Source organism: Pelophylax lessonae, assembly GCF_965119305.1.
Source record: "Pelophylax lessonae genome assembly, chromosome: 13".
Taxonomy (NCBI): domain Eukaryota; kingdom Metazoa; phylum Chordata; class Amphibia; order Anura; family Ranidae; genus Pelophylax; species Pelophylax lessonae.
The window spans coordinates 174,161,743-174,180,281 of record NC_138780.1 but is presented as its reverse complement, the minus strand read 5'-3'; the positions used below and the strand labels follow the sequence as shown (position 1 = coordinate 174,180,281).

At 44.3% G+C, this 18,539-nt stretch overlaps 1 protein-coding gene across 1 annotated transcript in view; it reads right to left on the bottom strand.

The window, feature by feature from the left end:
- GNG2 (G protein subunit gamma 2) overlaps positions 1–18,224 on the bottom strand; it is a 126,757-nt gene extending 108,533 nt beyond the window's left edge. Inside the window, exon 1 of the mRNA XM_082242699.1 lies at positions 18,076–18,224. The gene's annotated coding sequence lies outside the window, so the exon portion shown is untranslated. The remainder of the gene's footprint in view (positions 1–18,075) is intronic.
- Between the last annotated feature and the right edge of the window lie 315 nt (positions 18,225–18,539).

Sequence of the window (18,539 nt, the reverse complement as noted above, 5' to 3'; positions counted from 1 at the left end):
TACGCTTATTGCAATTTTTTTTACCAAAAATATGTAGCAGAAAACAAATTGGCCTAAAATGTTAAAAAATGTTGATTTTTACATTTTTTGGGGGGAATTTCATATAAAAAAATGTGAAAAATATTGTTATTTTTTTAAAATTGACGCTATTTTTTTGTTTATAGCGCAAAAAATAAAAATCACACAGGTGATCAAATACCACCAAAAGAGAGCTCTGTTTGTGGGGAAAAAAGGGCGTCAATTTCATTTGGGTACAGCGTCGCACGACCGCACAATTGTCTGTTAAATTCACGGAGTGCCGAATCGCAAAATAGGCCCTGGTCTTTGAGCAGCCAAATCCTCCGGGGCTTAAGTGGTTAATGAATGCGATATACAGGGAATTGATAGGGACATAAATACATACACACTCATACACCCACACTGGCAGAACTGGGTGGACTGGTGTCTTTATTCAACCTTACCAACAATGAAACTATGAAAAGAAATCGATCATTTATCAAAGCCTGTATGGTCACCATAAGGCCTTTCCCAGACTCAGCCAACAAAACAGCACAATAGCAAAAAAAGAAAAGGAAGAAAAAATTGAGTTAGGGACGAAGCGGTTGTGAGCTGAAATGAGTCTGTGTTCCAAACCCAGTACTTTTTGGCGCCAGAAATTCTAGTACACACATTTTTGGCACTAAATAGCTTTTATTCCATGTGTTTCCTATCACACTTGAAAAATACATTTATCACACCCGAAAAATTATTAGTCTAACTGGCTCTTAACCTCTGAATTACCCCTAAACTTAAAGAGTAACTCCACTTTCGTGGGGAAAAAAAATAGCAAATAAAGAAAAACAATATAGCGTATACAATTGCGACCACAAGTCATATTGTAATTGAACGTTATTAAAAATGACCTTTCCTTTTCAATCTGCAGCTGTTGTAATTTTCTGGAAATGCAATACAATATGGCTACCTGGAGCTGATCTGTACACAGAATGTATACTGACCACACCCCCAGAAACATCATTTCCTGCTTGTGTGATTGGCTCACCAATTTTCCCAGAAGTCTGCACTAAGATGCAAGTCAGATTTCTGGCATCCCCTGCAACAAAAATGTCATTTTTGGTGAGATACTCCCAATAGGAACACGTCTAAAGGGATGCAGGCCCAGCAGATTTCCTCATTAGAGCCCTGCAGCTGCCACAGCTGATAGATAATTATGGAACCACTCCCATTAGACTCACTCAGCACAGAGGCACAGAGGAACAAACAGGGATTTCTTCAGAATAACAGAAAGGTAGAAATCTGCAACAAAGTCTGTTATAATCCCTGCAATGTACAGAGATCACCCCGAGGGGAATGTTTGTTTCTCAACAAAAGTGGAGTTAGCCCCCGTTCACACTGGAGCGACCTGTCAGGCGATCTGGTCGACTGACAGGTCACCGTAGGTCGCCTTCCATAGAGAAGCTATGGACCCGTTCTAATAGGAGTGACACAAGTCGCTCCGACTTAGAAAAAGGGTCCGGAGCTTCTTTGGGGCGACCCGGAGCGACCTGCATAGACTTCAATGTTATGAAGTCCGTGCCGGCCGCTCCGAGGTCGCGGTGCGAGCAGCGCGCCGCGACCTATGAGGTCGCCCGGCGAAGTAGCGTTGCCCCAGTGTGAACGGGGTCTAACGCTTTAACTCCGTAGCTTTATCTTAAACAGTAATACATATAATATTAACAGTAGCAGGCAGCTAAAACATTGTCATGCTGAAAGCATCAAAAGTTTTCAACAAATTATTACAGCATAAAATTAGTCGTTAAAAAAAAGAAAAGAAAAAGACAGTCCCACCATAGGCAGACACAGTGTTATTATTAGGATATTAGATTTGTATTGGGTACTGTGTTTTTTTTACAGTACAAGGCCGGTGCGGTGTTTACATCCTTTTAGTTCTTTTTGCAGTCAGTAAAGAACACGTGATGGGAGCAAGAGAGGAGGATGATGGGAATGGAGTATATTTTAGGCCAACTAGTAATGGCAGCAGGGTGACAACGCGGGAGCACATTTGGGAGAAAGGCACAGAGCGTTGTCACCCCATAACAGGAAGTGCCTATACAAGAACCATCAAGGCAGAATCACCAGGTATAAAATTATGAAAGCTGCAGATTTAGAATGATTGAAAAAATGTTAAACTACATGAACGCATTAAAGCTTATAAAATGTTTTACAGGCATGCCCCGCTTTTAAGTACACAATGGGACCAGAGCATGTATGTAAAACGAAAATGTACTTAAAGTGAAGCAATACTTTTTTTCATTTCCTAGGCAAGCTGGCTGGCCACAAATAGGATATGTTGTAGTCCTGGGTCCCCTCACATTGCTCCCTAAGTTTGGTATCCCTATCACTTATGGTTTGGGAGTAGTGCCATGTCAAGCTGACCAAGATTTCCCATAGACGCCAATGTTAAAAACTGGGAGTAATGCCATGCCAAGCTGACCAGGCTGTGTCCATACTCGCGAGTGTACGTAAAGTGAGTGTACTTAAAACGGGGTATGCCTGTACAGATTAGGATCATATATACTGTACAGGATAGTTTTAAGTGGGATTTTAACGGTGCCAAAAACGAGACAGGACCAAAATTACAGTTTTAGTAATTGGTCTATACCATTTCTTATTTTTTAAAATTTTGTAGACACATATACTCAAATTGTTGGGTGTCCATGATGACAAGGTTGCCACCGCTGTCTGCAGGTTTGATAACTATTTGAGAATTAGTTTGCAGAGAGGTTAGAGTCTTTCTTTGAAAACTGGGCAGGTTGTTAGGTTTGCTTTTGTACCAAGCAATCTTTTCCATTTCTTTAGTAGTTTGTTGGACAAAGGCCTATATATTTGGGTTGTTACTTAGCAATGGGAAGGTTTGATATTATGGTTTAAAGGAAGATGGTGGGGGAAAGGCTAAACGGAAAACCCCACCAACTGAGATAAATCAGAGGAGGGGTGGTCATCTGTCTCGGTTTTGTCTTTTGAATAGTGATTATTCAATAAATCCCCTGAGGAAGCCCCTAGAGGCGAAACATGTCGGAAAAGACATCACATCATCACCAATTTTGAAAATATCCTCTATGACCTGACAAAATGAAAAGTTGCTAACTTTTTAATATGTCAAAATTTTATTGATGTATCAATAAAATGTGTTAATCTCTTATAAACCTTTCTGGTTCTATCTGGTTTTTGGCACTGCTAAAATCCCACTAAAAACATCCTGTATTTAATTTCTATCCAGGGATGTTGGTGCCTTTTTTGAACTATGTCATCAGCCCACACCATAATCTCCAATTAGGCTCATATCTTAATAAAAGTGACGTCGAAGCCCAATTTTCTGGATTCATTTCATTTCAAATAAATTAGCCAAAAATGTATTTCTAGCTACAGGTGTGTACTACAGGAGAATCAGAGGATTTCTATGTCAAAATATACAGAAAAGAAAAACCCCTCCAGTTGCCACAAATCCTGAATACAAGTGACTTCAGTCCAGTTCTGTTCTGGTCACGCCTTCTCGATGCGTTTCGCCCCACACCCGGGGCTTAGTCACGGAGGTAGTGATTCACTGTGGCTGGAAGAATAAATGCATCATGAGTTGCTATGAATACAAAGTAGTATATTTGGGCTTTGTTGATGTGCGACAACTGGAGGGGTTTCTCTTTTCTCTTGTCAATATACATTGAGCCATGGCGGCCTTTTTCCATGCCAGAACCTTCCTTCTTCTGTGTGGGTCGACCGGAATTGGAGATGGGAACCTTAAGCAATAACAAAGTTTCCCTAACACATGGTCAATATATAAACCGCACTCCTTTAAAGCGTACGCTTAATTCTGCATTACATGGATATTCAAGGACAGTTATAGGGTAACTCCAGTTTCGTAGGGAAAAGAAAAATAGAAAATAAAGAAGAGATAATATAGCGTATACAATTGGGACACAAGTCATATTGTAACTGAATGTTATTAAAAATGACCATTCCATTTAAATCTGCAGCGTCTGTCATTTTCTGAAAATGTAATGCAATATGGCTACGTGGAGCTGTTCTGTACACAGAATGTATACTGACCACACCCCCAGAAACATTTCCTGCTTGTGTGATTGGCTCACCAATTTTCCCAGAAGTCTACACTAAACTATAAGTCAGATGTCTGGCATCCCCTGCAACAAAAATGTCATTTTTGGCGAGATACTCCCAATAAGAAATCACATCTAAAAGGGATGCAGGCCCAGCAGATTTCCTCATTAGAGCTCTGCAGCTGCCACAGCTGATTGATAATTATGAGACCACTCCCTTTAGACCCACTCAGCATAGAGGAACAAACAATGATTTCTTCAGAATAACAAAAAGGTAGGAATCTGCAACAAAGTTTGGTATAATCCTTGTAATGTACAGAGATCACCCAGAGGGGAATGTTTCTTTCTCAATAAAAGTGGAGTTACACTTTAAAGTAGACCACCCAAAAGGGGAGGTTCTGCTCGTCCTCCTCCTCCCCCTCTCCTCAACATTTTGAGCATCCTTTTTTTTGGGGGGGGGGGGGGGACAGCCCCAGGTGCATACGGAGGTACAAACCTTTGGTTATAGGCTGGAGGAAGAGCACTTGTGCTCCATGAAGACCTATGACTCCCTCTGCCGCAGTGACTGATGGGACTTGTAGTCTTTTCATTTACCGATCAATGTAAATAGATGTATGAGTGGATGATGTGGCTGTGCACATGGGTGTCCGGAGAACTTTTTCAGGGGGGGGGGGGCATCATCTTTAAGTCACCCATGCTCTGCCCCTTTTCAACAATGTCATGAATGGGAGGGGCTTAGTCAATATTCTTATTTTGAGTATTTGAGTATTTATTTTTAAAAAGCAAATAGCGGCATTTATTATAACCTAAAAAAATAAAATAATTGATCCTGTTCCTATAAAGCATGTTATACAGCACAGTGCTGTGTAATTTGGATGCTTCTATCACCTAAAAACCCTGGCTGATCCTGCCTGGCTATGTCCTCCCCTCTGTAAACTGACCACGGTATACCATGACTGCTGAGCCCTGACACTGTGGTCAGTTTATGTTCCTCCATCATCTGCAGCCCTCCTGTCCTCCTCTGTCCTCTCTCCCCCCTCCCTCCCTGCCTGTCTGCTCCTGTGTCTGTGCCCGCCCCCTCCCCTCCTGCTGCTGTAGTTTTACTTTAAATTGCATATCCTATCTACAGTCTGTTTAATAATTCCCTGTGTCTTTGTTTTATAAAAATAAGCCATTCTTTACCAGTTTTCAGAGCGCCGCTCACGTGACCTGCCGCTTCTCCCCTCCTCTCCCCTCCTCTCCACCTGACATCAGTGAGGAATCCTCGGACCCGCCCGCTGCAGGCAGCTGTCAGACAGGGAGGGGAGAGAGCCGACAGGTCACGTGAGCGGCGCTCGGCCCTCTGAAAACTGGTAAAGAACGGCTTATTTTTTTAAAACACATACACAGGGATACAGAGGATTATTAAACAGACCAGACAGGATGGTATAAAGTGGCTTAACAACCACTTGAAAGGGGAATTTGAGATTCCAGGGGGGGGGGGGGCATTTGCCCCCCCTTGCCCCTACCTGCAAACACCCATGGCTGTGCAGGTGGAGTCATGCACACCCCAAACACAGACAGAAGGCTGCTATTCAGGTAAGGAGCAGAGTGGTTTGAGGGTGGGGCTGGGAAATGTGATACATAAAAGGGAGCTGTCTTACCTGCCAACTGATTTGCATTTCTGTCCATCCCACCCTGAGATTTGAACAGCTCTGCCACACAGAACAGCTTTGTCTGGCAGAGAGGAGACCTGATTTTTTTGCTGCTGCAGTTCAGTAACCCCTAAAGGACTCCTGTCCACCCCACCCTTTGACTGGACAGTGAATGGTGAAGCAGCACCACGGTGAGCGCATCCATGGCCACTGATAAGGTAGTACAGCTAGCCCTACTGTACTGGGCCCGGGCACCTGTTAAGCAGGAGGGGTAGGGGAGAGGGAGTGGGGCCCTGTCAGCTAAGCAGTATGGGGACCCATGATTTGTAACAGCAGCCCTGAGCATTTCTGTCACTTCGCTCTCTCCTTCCACCAGTGCCATCTTAAGAGCGTTAACCACTTGCCGACCGCCCGCCGGCTTTTTACTGCGGCGGGTGGCTCGGCTGTGTCCAGTCACATGTGTTTAGACACAGCGGGAGGCGGGCCATGGGAGGAGTGGCAGCGATTGCCGCTGCTCTCCCGCAATTGTCCGGGAAACCGAGAGAAGACCCACCTGCTTATGTAAACAAAGCAGGCGGATCTTCTCTCAGACAGGCAGGGAGAGATCAGCAGTTTCAGCTAAGCTGAAACTGCATCTCTCTATGCCTGTCACAGCCCCCCCCCCCCCCCCCACACACACAACATACATTTAACCCCTCTGATCACCCCCAGTATTAACCCCCTTCCCTGCCAGTGACATTTATACAGTAACAGTGCATATTATTTAGCACTGATTACTGTATTAGTGTCAGTGGTCCCCAAAAAGTGTCAAAAATGTCAGTTAGGGGTTCGATCTGTCCGCCACAATGTCACAGTCCTGCTAAAAATCGCAGTTCGCCGCCATTACTAATAAAAATAAATAAATAAAAAGTCCAAAAATCTATCCTGTAGTTTGTAAACGCTAGAGACCATTGAGTACTGTCCGTGATACTTTTTTTATTTGCACTAGCATACAATTTTTCAGGACAAGCTTTCGGGGTATGTCCCCTTCATCAAGATCCAAGCAGTACTGTAAACGCTAAAACTTTTGCGCAAAAATATGTACCAGAATACAAATTGGCCTAAACTGATAAAAAAAAAAAAAAAATGTTTTAAATGTTTTTATTGGGAATGTTTTATAGCAGAAAGTAAAAAATATGGCGTTTTCAAAATTGACGCTCTTTCTTTTTTGTTTATAGCACAAAATCTAAAAACCGCAGAGGTGATCAAATACCACCAAAAGAAAGCTCTATTTGTGGGGAAAAAAGGACATCAATTGTATTTGGGTACAGCATCACATGACCACGCAATTGTTCGTTAAAGTATCGCAGTGCCAAATCGCATAAAATTGCCTGGTCATTAAGGGGGTAAAACCTCCTGGGGCTGAAGTGGTTAAAGGGCCCCAGGCAATGCAGTGCACTGGGGCCCCGCCTACACAATCACCCACGAGAATAAAAATGCAAATTATGGATAAGGCGATATTTATTGGTACAGCAGTGCCAGGTTAATGACAGCTTCCAAGTTCAACGGCTGGGTCCAGTGAACACACACACGGACGGGAGTCAGACCCAACTGTCCTGTGGGTGCCTGTTCCTGTGGAGTTGGACAGGCATTCCTGCAGTTGTGGGCTCCCCCTCCACGGCCCAAGTGGCCTGACTGCAGGGTTGACAGGTGCTTGCCACCTGCTAACTTCGGCAGCGGGATGGACACGGGAATCGGGACTAATGCTTGGCTGGGACTGGGTCGCTGGGCAGGTGGGGCCCCCTGGGCAAGTGGGGCCCCCGGGCAACTTTCCAGCGTGCCCATTCAGTAAGATGGCCCTGCCTCCCACCAGCATGCCCCTTGCATTACAACAAAATTGGTTGTACGATCCTCCCTCCTACAGTGAGAACCCTGTTGTTCAGGGGCTGCAAGAGGTCGATATCCTGTCAGCCCCCCCCCCCCCCCCCAAAAAAAAAATGTGTGCTTCCATGGGTGACCACAGCACAGCTCAGATCTGCCCACCCCCACAGGGTTCTGTTGACAGCAGTAGGACCACTGCTGCCTCTGTGTTCTGTGAGCAAAGAGAGAGCGGAGAGCACTGTTGCAGACGGACACAGCACCAGTGCCATTAGTACAGTAACGGTGTTTTTTTTTTTAGCACTGATCACTGTTTTGGTGTCACCAGTCCCCAAAAATGCGTCACTTAGTGTCAGAATTGTCAGCCACAATGTTGCAGTCCACTAAAAAAAAAAAAAATATAGTAAAATACTAGTAAAAAATAAAAATTCCATAAATTTATCCCATAGTTTGCAGATGCTATAACTTTTGCGCAAACCAATCAATATATGCTAATTGGGATTCTTTTTTTCCTGCATTTAGGCAAAAAAAAATTTCTGCCTTTACAACCACTTTAAATGTGGCATAAGGTGTAAGAAAGCAATGCACCAGAACAGAAAGTGTGAATGTATTAATGAATGGAAAGCTGCATTATTGTGTCTTCTACCTGCCTGGATTTTTGATTACATTCTATGAATGAAGGTAAAAAGGTGTGCAGCAGCCCCCTCCCCCAAAAAAATGACCTAAGCCCCATCTCGATCCAGCGATGTGTACAAGAGCCTCTGCTGTCCGGGGACTCTCACTCATTGGCTAAGACAGCAGATGGAGCCGTTGGCTCTCACTGCTGTCAATCACAGCCAGTAAGCCAATGAGGAGAGAGAGGGGACGGGGTTAAGCCGTGGCTCTGTGTGTTGATAGACGCGGTGGCTCAGGAGCGAGCCTGCTTGGGTGCCCTGATTGCAAGCTGCTTGCTCTGGGGGCTCTCAGCAGGAGGGAGGGGCCAAGAGTGCCATCAAGGGACCCGAGAAGTGGAGGATCTGGGCTGCTCTGTGCAAAGCCACTGCATAGAGCAGATAAGTACAACATGTTTGTTATTTTTTTTTTTTAAACTGAAGAAAGAAAGCCTTTATTATCACTATAAAGTAATTGTAAAGCTTTAATTTATTTATTTTTTCATTAACATAATGATTGTGTAATGGTTTTACAGATCCTCCTCATCTCGGGTCCCTTGCTAGCGCTCCTGGCTCCTCCCTCCTGTCGAGTGCCCCCACAGCAAGCAGCATGCTATGGGGGCACCCGAGCCAAGCTGCTGCTCTTGTGTCCATTCACATACGAAGCTGCAGTTCGGCCCCGCCCACGCCCCCTCCTGATTGGCTCACTGGCTGTGAATAACATCAGCAGCTCCCTCTACAACTGATAGCCAATCAGGAGTGCGAGTCCCCGTAGAAGCAAGGCTCTCGTGGACACTGCTGGATCGAGAGGGGGCTCAGGTAAGTATTAGACGGGGCTGCTGCACACAGAAGGTTTTTTTTACCTTCGTGCATAGAATGCCTTTACAACCACTTTAAGAACCAAGTTGAATAATTAGTGGGAATCTGAACACCTGCCTCTCCGCCAGCACGAGGCTGGAAAAACCAGTAGGATGCAGAGTGTATTGTGCCAATTGAAAGCTTAGAATTTACAATCCGATGCCAAATCTACAAACAACATGCCATGTTGCTGTCTGTATGCATCAATGGATTCACATTTGAGCTTCTTCCAATGTTTTTTAGGAGCGTTTCTCCTTGCTTTTTGAAGGCTTGGACATTTTGTTTTAGCCAATGAAAAACTAGCTAGTTACCAGCAGAAGGAGAGGCAAGAAATTACATAAAAACAAGACAGGTGTGAATGGATACCATTGAAAAGAATAGGATGCTTCAGGCTGGGTTCGCATACACTATATTGTCAAAAGTATTGAGACGCCTGCCTTTACACGCACATGAACTTTAATGACATCCCAGTCTTAGTCCGTAGGGTTCAATATTGAGTTGGCCCACCCTTTGCAGCTATAACAGCTTCAACTCTTCTGGGAAGGCTGTCCATAAGGTTTAGGAGTGTGTCTATGGGAATGTGTGACCATTCTTCCAGAAGAACATTTGTGAGGTCAGGCACAGATGTTGGACGAGAAGGCCTGGCTCGCAGTCTCTGCTAATTCATCCCAAAGATGTTCTATCAGGTTGACATCAGGACCATGGGCATCCACAGAACTTTTTCGGGGGGGGGGGGGGGGGGCATCATTTTAAGGTCACCCATGCTCTGCCCCTTTTCAACAATGTCATGAAGGGGAGGGGCTTAGTCATTATACTTCTTTGAGCGTTATTTTTAAAGAGCAAACAGCAGCATTTATTTTTAAAGCGTTTGTTAACGTAAAAAAAAAAAATCCTGTTCCCTTATAGCATGTTATACAGCACAGTCCTTTGCTGTGTAATTTGGCCCCTTCTATCACCTAAAATACCTGGCTGATCCTGCCTGGCTATGTCCTCCCCTCTGTAAACTGACCACAGTATACCATGGCTGCTGAGCCCTGACACTGTGGTCAGTTTATGTGCCTCCATCATCTGCAGCCCTCCGGTCCTCCTCTGTCCTCTCTCCCCCCTCTCTCCCTGCCTATCTGCTCCTGTCAGTGAACGCCCCTCCTCCCCTCCTGTTGCTGTAATTTGATTTAAAATGTAATATCCTGTCTACAGTCTGTTTAATAGCCCTGTGTGCCCCTGTGCCTTATCAAAATAAGCCGTTCTTTACCAGTTTTCAGAGCGCCACTCGCCGCTCACGTGACCCGCCGCCTCTCTCTTTCTCTCTCCCTTCCCTCCCGACTGACACCAGTGAGGAATCCTTGGCCCCACCCACTTCAGGCAGCTATGAGACGGGGAGAGGAGAGAGCTGACGGGTCACATGACCGGTGCTCGGCCCTCTGAAAACTGGTGAAGAACGGCTTATTTTTTTGAACCACTTTAACACTGCTCACTGTGCTGCTACTGCGACACAGTGGCTCGTTATCGTCCGGCGACGTAGACCTATGTCACTAGACATTCCCCTCTCTCGGCGGCGCGCATGCACCGCCGGGGGCTCGCTCCCGCTGTATTCAGTCACAGCGGGAATCGGGCCAGGGGAGGAGCGGCTGTGATCACCGCTGCTCTTCCCCGATCGTCGGGGATCGAGTGTGGAGATCCGCCCGCTTGTGTAAACAAAGCGGGCGGATCTCCTAAGTGACAGGCAGGGTCAGATTGCAGGGTTCAGCATAGCTGAACTTTTTTGTCAAAGACATGTAGCTAAATACATTTTGGCCTAAATATATGACAAAAATTGAATATATTGGATATTTTTTAACTGTCAAAGTAGAAAAACATTGTTATTTTTTCAAAATTGTTGCATTTTTTTATTAATATCGCAAAAAATAAAAATCGCAGAGATGATCAAATACCACCAAAAGAAAGCTCTGTTTGTGGGGGAAAAAGGACGTAAATTTCGTTTGGGTACGGCGTGGCATAATTGTCAGTTAAAGTCGCACAGTGCCGAATCTCAAAAAGTGGCCCAGACGTAAGACAGCAAAATCCTCCGGTGGTAAAGTGGTTAAAACACATACACAGACACACAGGATTATTAAACAGACCAGATAGAATGGTATAAAGTGGCTTAACATCCGATTGAAAGGGGAAGTTGAGATTCCGGGGCGGGGGGGGGGGGGTGTTGGCATTTGATCAGGACTCTGTACAGGGCATTTGATCAGGACTCTGTGCAGGCATGTCTTTATGGACCTTGCCTTGCTTTGTGCACTGGTCCTAATCAGTTGATGGAGGGGGGGATTATGGTGTTAGGTTGTTTTTCTGGGGTTGGGCTTGGCCCCTTAGTTCCAGTGAAGGGAAATATTAAGGCGTCAGCATACCAAGACATTTTAGACGATTTCATGCCCCCAACTTTGGGGATGGCCCCTTCCTGTTCCAACATGACTGCGCACCAGTGCACAAAGCAAGGTCCATAAAGACATGGATGAGCGAGTTTGGGGTGGAGGAACTTGACTGGCCTGCACAGAGTCCTCACCTCGACCTGATAGAACACCTTTGAGATGAATTAGAGAGCCAGGACTTCTCGCCCAACATAAATGTCTGACCTCACAAATGCGCTTCTGGAAGAAGGGTCAAACATTCCCATAGACACACTCCTAAACCTTGTGAACAGCCTTCCCAGAAGAGTTGAAGCTGTTATAGCTGCAAAGGGTGGGCCAACTCAATATTGACCCTACGGACTAAGACTGGGATGCCATTAAAGTTCATGTGCGTGCAAAGGCAGGCATTCCAATACTTTTGACAATATAGTGTACGTGCGAATTGGATGCAGGTTCCCCTAGCGAATTTCTAAAGGGTCCTTTGCATGTTTGGGTCCGGTTCAGGTTTGAATTGAGGCAAAAATTCAGACCTGAATTGCACCTGAACTGGTGAACAGATACGCACCAGACCCCAGGCACAAACCCGCAGCCACACATATGTGAACCCAGTCTGATGTTGAGCACTGAAGCACCGCAGGAAATGCATTTCAAATGGGTCAGGTGTGAACTGGACCTTGTGTCAGTCCTGATATCTGTGCAGTTATTGGCTATGTTCACAGATCAGCCTCTTGTGCAGCCTCTCACAATGGGGTTGATTTACCAAGGGCAAATGGACTGTGCACTTTGCAAGAGCAGTTTCACTCTGCAAGCACATTTTTCTCCAGAGCTTAGTAAATAAAGTTGAAGCTTCACTATACAACGAATACCCATCCCAAGGAGAAAAAAAAACAGCTATTTTGTTGTTGATTGGATGATGGAAGTCGGCAGAGCTTCCCATCCTTTCAGTGGTGGCTGGTGCTCCATGGGCCGGGGGGGGCGGCGGCAGACGGACCACACCAGCCTGCACACCATACCCCCCCGGACCACACCAACTCCAGCCCACACACCATACCCCCCCCCCCCCGGTCGCCGGCTCGCTCACTCTGGACTGACATGTGGAGGGCAGGCAGCGGCGGCTTCCCCCTCAGTCTCCTCCGTGGGTCGAGCTTCCCCTGCGTCTCCTCCCTCCTCCTCTTCCTTGGCCAATAGCTAGGCTTCTCCTTTCAGCCGATCGGGCAACGGGTCTCAGGACCTGCTTCCTGATTGGCCAGGAGGAGGATCCGTGTGACAATAGCGAATTTTCATTCGCTATTGTCACACAACTGGGTGGTCTCACTGCGCCCCGAGCCCACTCTTTATTGAAGCCTATTAGAGCCTCTGACTCTAATCACGTGCTTCAAAAAAAATAAATAAAAACCCACTGGAATCCATGCGCCCTGCATGTAGATTAGTGGGCCGGATGCATGGATGGGGGGGGGGGGGGGGCGCCGTCCCTGCGCCCCCAATGGACGGGCCGCCACTGCATCCTTTACAAAGTTCTGGAGCAAATGCCCTTGCAGAGTGCACAGTCTATTTGCCTTTAGTAAATCAATCCCTTTGTGACTTGTTACAAATGTACAATATTGCAGTCTGATCACTGGCTTCCTCCTTCCTGCAGAAGACTGATGGCATCATCTCGGCCTAGGCAAAGACATTTTTGATTGGAGCTCAAGGAATGCATTTAGTGATTAAAGTTAGAACTTTCATTAAAAAATATAAAAATCATACAACTGCTTTATATTATGACCTGCCAGAAATGTATTCATGTAGACTGATATTTACTGAAGCTTCCCCTTTCATTCCTTCTGTGACCTAGGTTATTTTGTAATCCTGGTAAGTACAACGTAATTTAATTTTTTTTTGCTACTTGGCAGTGCAAAGAGCTTCTATCAGAGCCTAATCACACAAGTATTTTACGTCATGACAAAGCCCCTTTAAGCATTTATACTGTATAGTCCAGGAGATGAGAGATGTGTTAATTCATTGGTGTTCTCTGGAAGCTGACACAGCTGTTTTCTCTACCAAATTTCTAATTGAGTGATTTCATTCCAAACAAGAACCAGATGGTTACTAAGAGGATTAATATTTTTTTTTTTTTTTCAAACCACATTTTAAAATGATCCAGCCAATAGGGCAAATTTATGAGAAAATCCAAATGCAAGGCAGTTTTAGCTTGGTCTCAGTTAAGTGTATTACAAGGGCGCTGTATGTGGATTCAGCAGCTTCCGCCGCTGCCTTTGTCCACCCCGGTTATTCACAAGCTACGTTTTATGAATGAGGATATATTGCATCTTTCAATACATGACCCTCCCTTTTAGATTGTAAGATCTAATGAGCAGGGCCCTCTGATTTCTTCTGTATTGAATTGTATTGTAACTGTACTGTCTGCCCTTACGTTGTAAAGCGATGCGCAAACTGTTGGTGCTATATAAATTCTGTATAAAATAATAATACAATATATACTGTCGGAGTTGGCCCTACCATGGGTCCTGCTGGGTCCATTGGGCCCAGGCGGCACTTTGAAAGGGGCAGCAAATTGATGCCCAAGATTTTTTTTTTCCAGCAGTTTTGTGTGTCATCAGTTTGCTGCGCATTACGGGCGGCATTTTACCATCTCATACTGTCACCCGTAGTGCAAACTGATGAATATGAGGGGGCTGGGACCGACCCTCCTGTGATCGTGGTGTGCGCAATGACGTCAGACATCGGCGCACTCCATCTCACGCAGGGCAGGCTGGATCTTCTAGGGCAGGCTGGATATTCTAGGGCAGGCTGGAAATTCTAGGGCAGGCTGGATATTCTAGGGCAGGCTGGATATTCTAGGGCAGGCTGGATATTCTAGGGCACGCTGGATATTCTAGGGCAGGCTGGAAATTCTAGGGCAGGCTGGAAATTCTAGGGCAAGCTGGATATTCTAGGGCAAGCTGGATATTCTAGGGCAGGCTGGATATTCTAGGGCAGGCTGGAAATTCTAGGGCAGGCTGGATCTTCTAGGGCAGGCTGGATCTTCTAGGGCAGGCTGGATATTCTAGGGCACGCTGCATACTCTAGGGCAAGCTGGATATTCTAGGGCAGGCTGGATATTCTAGGGCAGGCTGGATATTCTAGGGCAGGCTGGATATTCTAGGGCAAGCTGGATATTCTAGGGCAGGCTGGATATTCTAGGGCAAGCTGGATATTCTAGGGCAGGCTGGATATTCTAGGGCAGGCTGGATATTCTAGGGCAGGCTGGAAATTCTAGGGCAGGCTGGATCTTCTAGGGCAGGCTGGATATTCTAGGGCAAGCTGGATATTCTAGGGCAGGCTGGATATTCTAGGGCAGGCTGGATATTCTAGGGCAGGCTGGATATTCTAGGGCAGGCTGGAAATTCTAGGGCAGGCTGGATATTCTAGGGCAGGCTGGATATTCCTGGGCAGGCTGGATATTCCAGGGCAAGCTGGATATTCTAGGGCAGGCTGGAAATTCTAGGGCAGGCTGGATATTCTAGGGCAGGCTGGATATTCTAGGGCAGGCTGGATATTCTAGGGCAAGCTGGATATTCTAGGGCAGGTTGGATATTCTAGGGCATGCTGGATATTCTAGGGCAGGCTGGATATTCTAGGGCAAGCTGGATATTTTGGGCAGGCTGGATATTCTAGGGCAAGCTGGATATTCTAGGGCAGGCTGGATATTCTAGGGCAGGCTGGATATTCTAGGGCAAGCTGGATATTCTAGGGCAAGCTGGATATTCTAGGGCAGGCTGGATATTCTAGGGCGGTGGGCGTGGCAGACACAGGAGTGACAGGAGGACTGAGGACGGACAGTGGGTGTTTGGTGGACCGGTCCGGTAGTAAGTTATAGAATAAGATAACAATATATATAATATTTTCTAATTTTTATATAAAATAATGGACGTGGGGGCCTTTTGGTGGGCATGGGTTTTTTTTTTTTTTTTTAAGGGGTGGGGGGGGGGGGGGGGAGCAGCATTTTATTCTTGGACCCAGGCAGCACATTGTCCTGGGCCAGCCCTGCTGTTGGTGCAATCCTGTATAATAATAATAACACATGTACTGTATCAGAGCATTGTTCTGCCTTGACCAGATCCTGCTAAATATATCATTATCACCCCATGTATTAAATTATTTTTATTAAATAATACATGTCCACATGTGATTCTATCCAATCATGTTTTCTGCTGCGTAAAATGCTAATTTATGTAAATTATTTAAAGAAAATAAAGTCAACAGGATATCTGGGAACATGTTTATTTGCTAAATATGCCTTAAAAATAGGGCTTATTTACTAAGACAGCAGATGCCAAGTGCAAGCGTTTAGGGCCTGTTCACACCAGGTGTGGTCAGGCTACATTGGGCAGCTATTCCAGCGCAATCCCACCACAAAACTAAGCAAAACGCCTCATCTCCTACTTGGTCACTGCAGTGGTGTGCACTGAGAAAAGCACTACATGTGCCACTTTTTTCAGCGCAGCACATTGCAACGCAATCCACAATCTCACACCACACCCAATAGAACCTAATGGAATTTTAAAATGTCACTGTGTGACATTTCAATAAAGTTTGTTTGAAAAAAAAAGAAAAAGGGAAAATGTATAATGTGCCATATAGGCACTGCTTCCATCCTACCGCTGCTTTCTAACGCAGCCGCTGGTGTGAACAAGCCCTTAAGCTGATCATACTCTATACAGATCTGATTGTAAAATCTCCTTTAGATCTACCAACAACTATGTAGTGGAAGGGCCTGTCTGATTGGATACAGACTGAATGGGCTGCTGAGGTTTGTCTTCGTATTACATCGTTTTGGTAAATCTAAAGGAGATTGTACAATCAGATTGCATAGGGTATGGTCAGCTTTAGCCTTGCCCTCTCACTCACTAGGCCTTAGTAAACCCAAATCTGATTCTTTGCTATGAGTTACACCCTTTGCACATCATCACTCCTTTTTGCATTGCAAAATAAGCAGCCCATACCAAAGCCTTTCATTTTTTTTTGGGATAATTTAACAGATTTATATAAATATCTATAATATTCCCTGGCTCCTATCACTGAATATAATATGCTAGTGATTTTTTTTTTTTTTTGCTAGGGAGGGGGATGCATCTTGTTGCTGTAATAAATTAAAATGCAGCGACACTGCTTATAGTTACCATGACAACACTACTGAAATAGCTTTGAGATGATGCTGTACAGGGTACTGAGACTGCACAAAGATAGGAGAGGTTTAAAGCAGACAGTTCATTAAAGCGTGATGATTTTATATATATATATATATATATATATATATATATATATATATATATATATATATATATATATATATATATATATATATATTGTCACTTTATTATTATTATTATTTTATATATTTATTATTTTGTTACTTTATTATTTCATATATTCATTATTTTGTTACACTATTATTTTACATATTATTTTATTTGTTGCTTTATTATTTTATTCGCTGATTTTGATCGCCTTTTTTAAAATGAGGAATAAGATGCAACTTTTATTCTTTTTTTTATAGTTAATATTAACAATGCACTCTATCATATGCTAAAATTAGGACAAAAAAATCCATGAATCCTATCGGCTTAAAAACAGCTATTACAAAAATGTAACAGACATACAGAGGGTTTATTGTTAATGAATGGCTTTTAAAAAAAATAAAAAAAAATATACATTCATGGAGCACAGATTTTTAGCTTCACCATTTACCACCCTTTTTTTCTCCTCCTCTCCCCCAAAGCCAGCACAATGGTACACACTATACTCCCAACACAATCAAAGCCCACATGACTGTTTAAATATACATAGGGGCGGACTGTCATCTTAATGAAGCCTTAAGGCTCAATAAACAATAATTAACCATGGACTTATAAAATAAATATAATTACATCTAAGCAGAACCTAAGCAAATATTTGCTATACAAACAGTCAGGAGACAACTATTAGCAAAGAACCTATTTTTAGATTTTTATTTCTCCTTTTGTTTTGTTTTTAAGCAAAAAAAAAATGTTTATATATATATATATATATATATATATATATATATATATATATATATATATGATTATCTGGATGGCATAGAAGTGAAATTTGCAAGGTGCCAGTGGTTATAGTAATAGATTAATAAGCAACAATGTTACCAGTGTGATCCTAAAGAAAAATAAATAAATAAAAATAAAGCAACAGTGGAGGAAGAAATACAATGTTTCAAAGAGTAAATATTTAAGGCTGTAACGTCAACAGAAAAAGAGGAAATAAAGGAGGATCTGTACCTTGGCTTGTGCAGGCAGTGCAGGTCTAGCAGAGTCCCCCTCTATGCAGCTCTGTAGGAAGCAATAATACACAAGGCTCTCTGGAAAGCAGAAAAGCCCTAGTGGAGCTATCTCCACCCATCAGGAAATTAAAGATCACCCACTTCCTCTAGCCTGAAAAATAAAAGGGGGCTACTGGCTTCTTGCAGTTGCCTGCCTCTTGTGTTTCTTGCTGCATGTGTCAGTTAAAGTTGAGCTCATTTCCTGCAGCACTGAGGTTTTGGGGCTGTGGGCAGCAGCAGCAGCAGCTGTCAATCACTCACCTCCTTAGGCCAGTCCTGCTGTGGCACTTCTTCTCCCCAGCTGCATGCTCTATTCTGCCTCCTCTTTGCCTTTCCCCCCTCTAAGTGCCATCTGTCGTGTCCTCAGATGGGTGTTCCCTGGTTTGAACACATGCATGATTAAAAGGAGCACACACTGGCTGTCTCATCTGCTTGGAAATTAGTTTTTTTTTTTTTTGCAGTCTGTAGATTAGTAAACCATGCACTGGCGGTACAATGAAGCTCTGGCACAGGGCAGTCTATTGTTCTGTGGGGAAGAAGAAAAAAGCTCCATTCATTTCAGCCAACAAAGGTGATTTAGATGGCTTAATGCACTGCGATTAACACCTTCGATGACACATGCCCGCTTTGCACCCGGGCGAAAAATATTCGAATTGACGAACGCTGTTATCATGAGCCCAGGAGCTCTTTTGATTTATCATTTAGATACAGTACATGGGGGGGTT